The following is a 9,086-nucleotide window of genomic DNA, read 5'->3' as shown; positions in this document are numbered from 1 at the left end:
GGTAAATCATGAATTTATTAAATTCAACGAGGAAAAGAAAATAATTTCACAGTAAAAATTGATTCAGTTTCGACGTTCCGATGGATATACACAACAGCAGTTTCTTTGTTGTTTTTATTTCGATCAGCAAGAACAACTCTTTGAAGCATAACGTGGTTTTTATAAGTTAACTCGGTGTAGGTATATCAAGGACTAATGACGGAGAATTGTATTGTAATCGCAAATTGCAATTTCAACAACACACAATTTGATGTTCGTCGATGTTTACGTTCCAATGTTTTTATTTATTTATTTCTTCAGATTGATGTCGTACTTTATGCAGCGAATTTTCCATGGAAACCATCGCTTTATTTATTTAAAAAAAAAAACAATAAGAGAAATTTGGATTGATTGCATGTGCATGGAGTGCGCACGGACTGCGTACGTTTTCGATTATAATTCTTTTTGCGAAATACGGTAGAGCTGGAAAGTAGTTCGGAATGCACCCACCGAAGTTGTAATTCTTTATCAATTATCAAACAGTTAGACTGTAACTGAGTGTAGTCTTATCATCAATATAATTATCAACGCTACTACTTCCTTCGTTCTATGTTCAAATGTTCCAAAGTTTAATGAAAATCTTTTACTTCATTTTGCTTTGTAATGCACTTTGCTTCATTATTCAGAGCAATTATTTTTATCGTTTATTTTTATCTCTGCTGTCAATAACAGACGTTGCTTCCTTCCAACTACTTGCTTACCTAGTGTTCTACCCCAGCCACTAGGTAGCGCTTATTATGTCTCAAATTATAAAGGCGAATGAATACAGCATGTAATCACAAAATGCACGAAATTTATCTTCTCCATTTGCTGAAAAGCTCAAAGATCAATTTTCAGTCAATTTAAAGCTTGTTTTTAATTAAAGAAAACTAAAATGTTATTTATGTGTGTTGTCTCAATGCCCATTACTATCGATATTACAGCAAAGCGACGGTAATTGCGTTCTATAATGTATAGTAGGTAACATTTTATTACCACATACAACATTGCTTTCGATATTTAAAGTTGAAAATATCTATTACGCTGGTTGGTTGGTGGCTGGGTGCATTGAGCGAGCATTCACAGAGACTAAAAACTGTTTTTTTTTTTCTTCTTTAATATCAACTAGAGTTAATGAATGAAAAAGAATGAAGACTTTCAATTTGTTTTTCATTTTAGATTGGTGTAACTAGCAAAATCTAATTGGTTTATTTTAATGTGATTGTATGTCACCAGTACACAGCGTGTGTGCAAGTAGTTTAATATGCTTCTGTCCTTAATTCAAAAAAATTACATTTTAATAAGCATTTAGTGCAACTTTAATTAAGAAAATTATTTAACCATTTTGAGAATAATGAACGTAACGGAAATAAAAAATTTACGGTTGAAATTTCAGTTCCATGTCTAAAACGGTATATACACCGTCGATGTGAAGAAAAACTTAAAAGTTCATTTAATTCATTTTGAACGGCACGCATGTGATTTAAAAGTCAGTCTCACTTACATAGAATGTAAGGACTTAGCGTCTTACCACCCTTTCAGATGATGTTAAAATAAATATGTAATCGGTCGCAAAGTGTTCAATTTTGCGACGAAATTGCATAAAACGTTTTATGCAACACGTCGCGAAAGTGGTTCTTTTTGTCACACAATATGGTACTTCGTCTAGTGACAAGAAAAAACACTTTTCGCAACTTGTTGCATAAATTGCTGCTTCTCAATTATTTTACGAACAGTAAAAATTTCGTTGGTTTTTTGATGATGTGTGCAACTCGGACACTTCGACATGTTACTGTATCTAGATGAAGAAACGGTGCACATCTAATATGCGATTGCCCCAAATTTCTTCAATTAAGACGCAGGATAATGGGAGACTATGAGGTGGTTCTTTCAGAAATTTGTGCAATAGGACCTGACGTTCTAGACAGGTTCCTAGAGGCAACAGGAAAGCTAGTATGATTTACACGATGACCGTGTATGAAAGGAACAGATATGTGTTTCGAGATCTTTACTGATCGTCCAAACCTGATAAATCTAAGAAGGTGGGAACGGGCGAAGAAAGATGCAATGAAAAGAAGTAAAATAAAATCCCATCATAGAGTTTCACACATTTATTTTTATTATTTAGCATATGGCGTTTCCTTTTACAATAAGTCTTACATTTGAAAAGTACGAAAATTAAAATTAAAATTAATTACAAGATTGAGGCAAGAATCCAGTCAATCAGTCACATATCAATTTATATTCACAATCACGAAATCATTAAGTCAGTAATGTCAATTAGATCACAGTCACAGGTTCAGTTGGTTCAACCAAGTCACAGCCGAATCGCTTAGGTTCAAAATATCTTGCACCGGGCCCTTATACGACATAAGTGGACAGGTATTCCAAATGTGTTCCATCGATTGGTGCGGGTGTCCACAATTGCAACTTTCATCGTCGGTATATCCCCACTTGAACAACATTTCACTGCATCCACCATGACCAGTTCGCAGTCGGTTCAGATTGCACCATGCTTTTCTAGGCAACTTGAACTCTTTTGTTCGGTTCGAGTCAGGTTCAAAAAGAGGGCTGTCGTAATTTGTGTTTGTCCAGAATTCTTGCCATTCCATTTCCGGTTCGTACCCAGTCTCACACAAAAGTGCAGACACTCGAATTCTCATGTACGAAGAGAAAATTATCATTTAAGTTAAAGGTTTAAAGGGTTTTTCATATTTGACATGCCCACCCAACAATCTAACGAAAACTCCATCTTTATTATCTAGAGCTTAATTTTGGGTCAAGCTGAATAAGTCGAATGAGCATCTGTTTTTGACAACGAGTACAAGAATGAACACTGGCTAGAAGTTACTTATGCTTATAAAGAATTAATATTCCAAAACAATTGAAGTAAAAGATTGTTTATCAATCCTAGACGATTATGCTTTCAACAAAAGAAGTAATAGATTAGATTATAGTTGTGCGTTTATCACCTGTAAAGCATTAAAGCTAAATTGTTTCCGGCCTTTATCCATTAAATATGAACTTCTTGTCTGGATGAAGCTAGAAAAATAGCATCGACAACTAGGTGTCTAAAATCGACATTTATGAAATAACCTAACGGAAACAGAAAATTCTTCGTTGAAAATTCAGTTCCATTTACCATCGAAATAATACAAAATAAAAAGTTATTAAAATGTTCAACATCACGCATGTGATTTAAAAGTGAATTTTAATGTCAATGCAATGGTGTTTGTAATATTACAACATATTTTTATGGTTGAAATAACTAGAAAAAGTTGAGAACATTTACTCTCGTACGTATGTACACATCAACATTTTCCAACGCTGTGTTTTTTTATTATCGCGCTATACAAGCACTTAAATTACATGTATATACCAGCAATACCACACATCTATATAGTTCGCTTAAACTCATGACGACTCTTTGTGAATTCTGATCCTCTACATATTGGCGTGTCTGTGGTGTAAGCAATCGGTTGTAGTATATGTGCGCGCATTTCTCTTCTTAAAATTTCAAGGTCGCGATATTTTTTTTCTTTTTTTGCTTTTTTAATGTTAGCATAGTAATTATGTGTATAGTTGTGACGGACGGACTGATCAGTTTTAGTACATTTTCTACCTTGGTGTATATTTCGAGAATAACTTCGTATGTACAATTGTATATAACGAGCGCCAGCGAGTGTATATACAATTGTACATAAGAAGTGATTCGAGAAATATACACCAAGGTAGAACAATGTTTTATCTCCTGCAAGCTGATATTTCATACATTAGCGAAATAACCACAAAAATTTGGATTTAAAATTAATTAATTAAGCATGTTGTTTTAAAACGCATTCACAACAAAAAAAACATCATACAGAGAATCCTTTATTTACTTACTCACACACATATACTATCCACCTCAAGTTCAAATCACATCATTCCGACTACTCTGATTATTTGATCGATGTAGAAGTGACTAACGAACCACTACCGACACCAATTGCATCGCGTTATGTGATTTGTTGGCGTAGTGGTCAGCATGTTTGGTTGATATGCTGCTGGTCCCGTGTTCGCTTCCGCCGTTCGGCGATTTTTTTTTTCAAATATGTAGATGGAAAGTAAATTTACCCTAGGTGGGTTATGTGTGAATTATCCAATCGTATAGGCTGTGGTTATGTATGTGTTTGTGTTTATATGCAGAAACGCGTAATGTATGAAATATCAGCTTGCAGGAGATAAATTTATTTATTTTTTCTTCTTATTATTTCTTTTTCCTTTTACTCGTCTTTTGTAATTCAGACACCGCATGTGATCTTAGAAAACTAAATTCGCGTCGAAAAATTTATTTGTTTTTTTTTTCTTCTTCTTTGCCATTAATAATTCTTATACTTTTTGTTTACGTTCGAGATTATTTCAAATAAAATGGTACCTACAGTGGTTGGGTAAATTTATTTTTTACAATTTTTTTATATTTCTTCTCATAATTGTGCTGTATCATGGGAGACCCCGGAAATAAAATTAATTTTTTGTTCTTCGTTAATTTACAAGTAGAAAAAAAAATTAAATTAGAGACGTGAAGTGATATCGCGGCGATGAAGAATTTCGATGGTGAGTTTAACCTTGGTTCAATTTTTGTCTGTTAATAAAATTATAAACAAATTTGTATGGAACTTTACGACGTCGAAATATATTTTATGAAATAATGAACCAGTTATCATAAAAACTGTCGAGCTTAGAATCGCAATAAAATCATAGAATTAACCCGTTCTTTTGTTTTACATATTTTCTTCAATCATTTGTCCCAGAATTTTATATTTTATTTTGTGGTAAGGTAAATGATGGAGAGTACACCTAGTGGAAAAGTGATATTAAGTTGTATATTTGTTTATAAGTAAAAATGATCTCACCCTCTCACCATCCAATAAACCGCGAGTTGGCCTATGACGTTTGTTTATGTGATAATTCACGATTTATTGAAATTATATGAAATCGGACAACTCACAGTTCACGTAGGTTAACTCTGCATTTTTATTAATTAATTAACTTTGTTGGACGAAATCTTCAATAGTTAATAAAATTTATGTTAATTAAGTAAACAAAAGATAAATCTTTAAAATAAAAGTGGTTCCATGTAACATAGTTGATTTGTCAATTTAGGTCAACTCTCTATCATTTACCTTACCTTTGTATTCTACCATTGCCGTAGGTTAGTCATCTGTTATGAGCAAAGACGACAGACTAAAGGGATTGCCACATGATAATAATGTTGTCTTATAGCTAAATATGAAGTGTAAGATAAAGAAGTAATAGATTTGTCTTAAACCACTAGGGATACTGTAAGCGAAAGAAGTACTAGATTCGATTGTGATTGTAATGAGTGATGTTGTTCTTTCTGAAATTCAATGTCGCGACTTCCATTCCAACGTGAGATTCTACTGAATTTACGATGTAGAGCGAAATAATTTGACAAGCCTTTACAAACCTACCGTTTCTTGTAGACCATGTTTTGTTTCTAACCATTAATTCTTGAAATAATCTTTGAACTTTTGGAATGTCGTCTCAAAACACTGCGTGTCGGTCCGGATCCACATCCACATCGTTTGAAAATAATCATCTACAAGCTATAACTTCGAACAAGATTTTACTTTTCATAAATATTTTTTGTATGGCTGTTTTAAGTGGCTATCCGTAATATAATCTAATTTCGTTTTAGCGACAATTAATTAACATCTAGCTGTTGAACTTTAGGAAGGCACCAGAGCCTCATATTTAGCTTTGAAATATTTGTGTGGAGTACCATACCAAACTTTACATACTAAATTAAAATAACAAATTTTTGTGTTTTACAGTCGACATTTCTTTCACATAAGGTGTCTCTTTAACTACTAGGACTTCATGTGTTTTCTTTACCTATTATTTCATTTGTTGCAACATATTACTTCCATTTATCTCCGAGCTAAGTAGATGATTTTATGTAACAGGAAAAGTATATTTTTAAACGCAACTATTACATGTGTCCATTACAATGTTTAAAATGTCAAATATGACTTAGAAATTGATACTGGGTCTCGGTGATGATAAATGGGAATAAAAGCAAAAGTGACAATTCTGCGGCTATCAGCCTTGAAGATGCATGCGAAATCTGGTCGCTGGTATTAAATTGTACAGCGGAGTGTCGGGTCAAGTAAGATTGCGTATTTTCTTGTGATAAGTGATGATATAGTAGATTTACACAATACGCTTTCTAGCAAACAAACATCGTTTTGACGCTGTCAAAATGACATCTTATTTCTTTGTTTGTAGTAGAATCATGCACTGTTGACTAATTTCTAATTTTACATGTAAAATGCAAAGCTGACGTTGCGCTTTTTACCACCCTTATAAATGTACTTAGGTTGCTAGAGAGGGTGTTGACTAAGTCAGAAACTGTTTAGTGATTAGTCTATATCATCTGTCATCGACAGCGACTGCAAAAATAGACGAGTAGTTATCGGAAATTGGTCTTATACAGTAAAATTTATGTTAAACCAATGAAGTAAAAGATTTTTTTTAAATATTTCGATCAAAAGAAGTACCAGAATCGATAGTTACTTGTGGAAATATGTAAACACAAACGTGACCTCATAAACTAACAAACTACCATTCTGATACGAGTCGTTTATCAACAAATCTAAGAATAATAATAAATCCAACAGCTAAATTGACACTGTCAAGACTTACAAACATAATTTTAATTAGCTGAACGAAATTCAGATCCATGAACGGAATTGTACCCATTCTAAAGTAGATTAATGTCAAAGAAAATTGTTAGTAACAATTTCGTTACGACACCACCCATTATTTACTGTGTGATGGAAATTTTAATTCAAAAGATTTTTTTGTTGAAATGAATGAAATTGCGAAATTAAATGTAACTCAAAATTAAGCTTATGACCATAGTGTATGTGGTAGCATAAATTTACATTGTGAGACACACTCAGCGAGTATTGAATTGGGATTATTTGGTGAGAAATGGTCTTGTTTTCTCCGATATAACACAAAGGCCGCATGAAATCATAAACTGTACAACGTCAGCACAAATATGGGTCACTCATAATCATAGCCACGATTCGACCGAAATGTTATTCCCAATTTGCAGAGCCATACAATGTCAAACTTATAAAAACTATTCTGATAATCTTATCTCTCAGTGTACAAAATTGACAAAAAAAAATGGTTAGGGCTTTCTCAATATTATTAAGTTTATAAGAACAAAGTTAGATTCCATCATATGAGTGATGACCGTACGAAAAAAATGATAAATATTTTTGTTAGAAATTATTATCTTATCAATGTGATACTAAGGTAATAGTTGTGTAGTGTTGTTGTTTTTGTCAACTGGTTAAAAAAATCATAAATTTCGAAATCATTTCAAGGAAATTTTTGTTGGAAATAATTTCTTAAAGATTACATTAATCATTGAGTTGTAATTTATTAGGCGAAATCGTCGCACTTAAAATAAAAATCGGAATGGCGTATTTCGTAAAAAGAAGAAACGAATTGAAAGTTTCAATTAAAAAAAAATCCGTCTAACAATTTCCCAATCTTCGACAGCTGAGATTGGATGTTGGATGAAAGAATAAATTTTCACATAATGGTTTTTGGCCGTTGATCAATTGATCCTTATAAATATCATAGCCCAATAAATCTGTCGAAATAGTTTTCTAAATGGACGTTTCGTGTAAGGCAACGAATTTTCGGATTTCTATTTATTACACCAAAATTTATAGCTTTTCCTTCTCATAACTATCATTGTGTTAAGCTGTCACGATGGCATAAAAATTATTTTTTTTTGAAAAACTTTTATATTTCGACAAGCTGCATCCAAAATAAATAAAACAAAATTCTAAAATGAAAACGAGATCGTTTTCTAATTGAGAAAAGATATATAAAAACATCTGAAATTTGTCGGTCGTAAAAGCGACCCTATGGGTGCCTGGTTTGTTCGAAGAATATATATAACATAGAAGAAATAAGAGAGAAAAAAAGTAGAAAACGAAATGATAATTTATGGCCAAAAATGTCTTTTAAATGTATGGGCGTTCCTTAGCCCTTATATACATGAGCTGCGAACCAATATTTACTATGGAAATGCTATTTAAAGATCGTAACCGATTTTGAAAACAACCCCAAAAAATTTAAGAATTTTTTTTCTTCTTCGTTACGTTAAATAGGTAGGGAGACAAATTGCAGCATATTTTCGGTTGCGCCACCTTCTTACCGCATCTGTTTGTAACAAAATATAAATACAAAATTCCTTTGAATAAACTATATGTGGTATGGATGGTATGGAAGGTCTATGTGGATATATATTCCAGTCAGCCTTTGTGTTAGTGTTAAATGAATACAAATTCCTTGTATAGATTAACAATATGAATGGTTCAATTCTTGAACGACTAAAACTGTGAATAACCAAACATATTCTTCTATCTTATCAACAATATGTGTGTAACTAATGAATGGTTTGTTTTGACGAAAAAAATATTTTTCACAAAAATATTTACTCAATTGACGATCAAAAGCCCCTCTATATCTTTCTACATAGAAATATGACGAACCGAAAAATTTAAATCAAAATTTCCATTCCTCATCCAGCAGATTTGCACACCTATTTGCTTAAAAAATATTGAGCGGAACATTTTTTCCGTTCTAAAGCATCCGAATGGATGGAAGCAAATTGAAAAAAAAAAATTAATTACGCAATTTATGGCCTCACCATCACAATACGTACTGTTGTTGGAAGAGAAAAACATTTTACTCAATTTCTTACCAATTTTAATATTAAAAATTTTATAATATCGCGATCGTGAGACGAATAATATACACAGACAATTTCATACTGAAATTATATTCATTATACATGTATGGTGAGGCTACAAAGGAGAAGAAGAAAAAAAACACAAAAAATTTGCATCACATTCACAACTGTGTGATTCTTGAATTATTTTATGTTTTGTACTGGTTATAACACCGTATGTTGTGGATTAGACGAGACTTAAGGTATTTAAAAAAAAAGTCAAATTGTCTATCAAATCGGATTA

Source organism: Bradysia coprophila, assembly GCF_014529535.1.
Source record: "Bradysia coprophila strain Holo2 chromosome IV unlocalized genomic scaffold, BU_Bcop_v1 contig_81, whole genome shotgun sequence".
NCBI lineage: Eukaryota > Metazoa > Arthropoda > Insecta > Diptera > Sciaridae > Bradysia > Bradysia coprophila.
The sequence above is the reverse complement of the archived record's forward strand: the minus strand, read 5'-3'. Positions refer to the sequence as shown.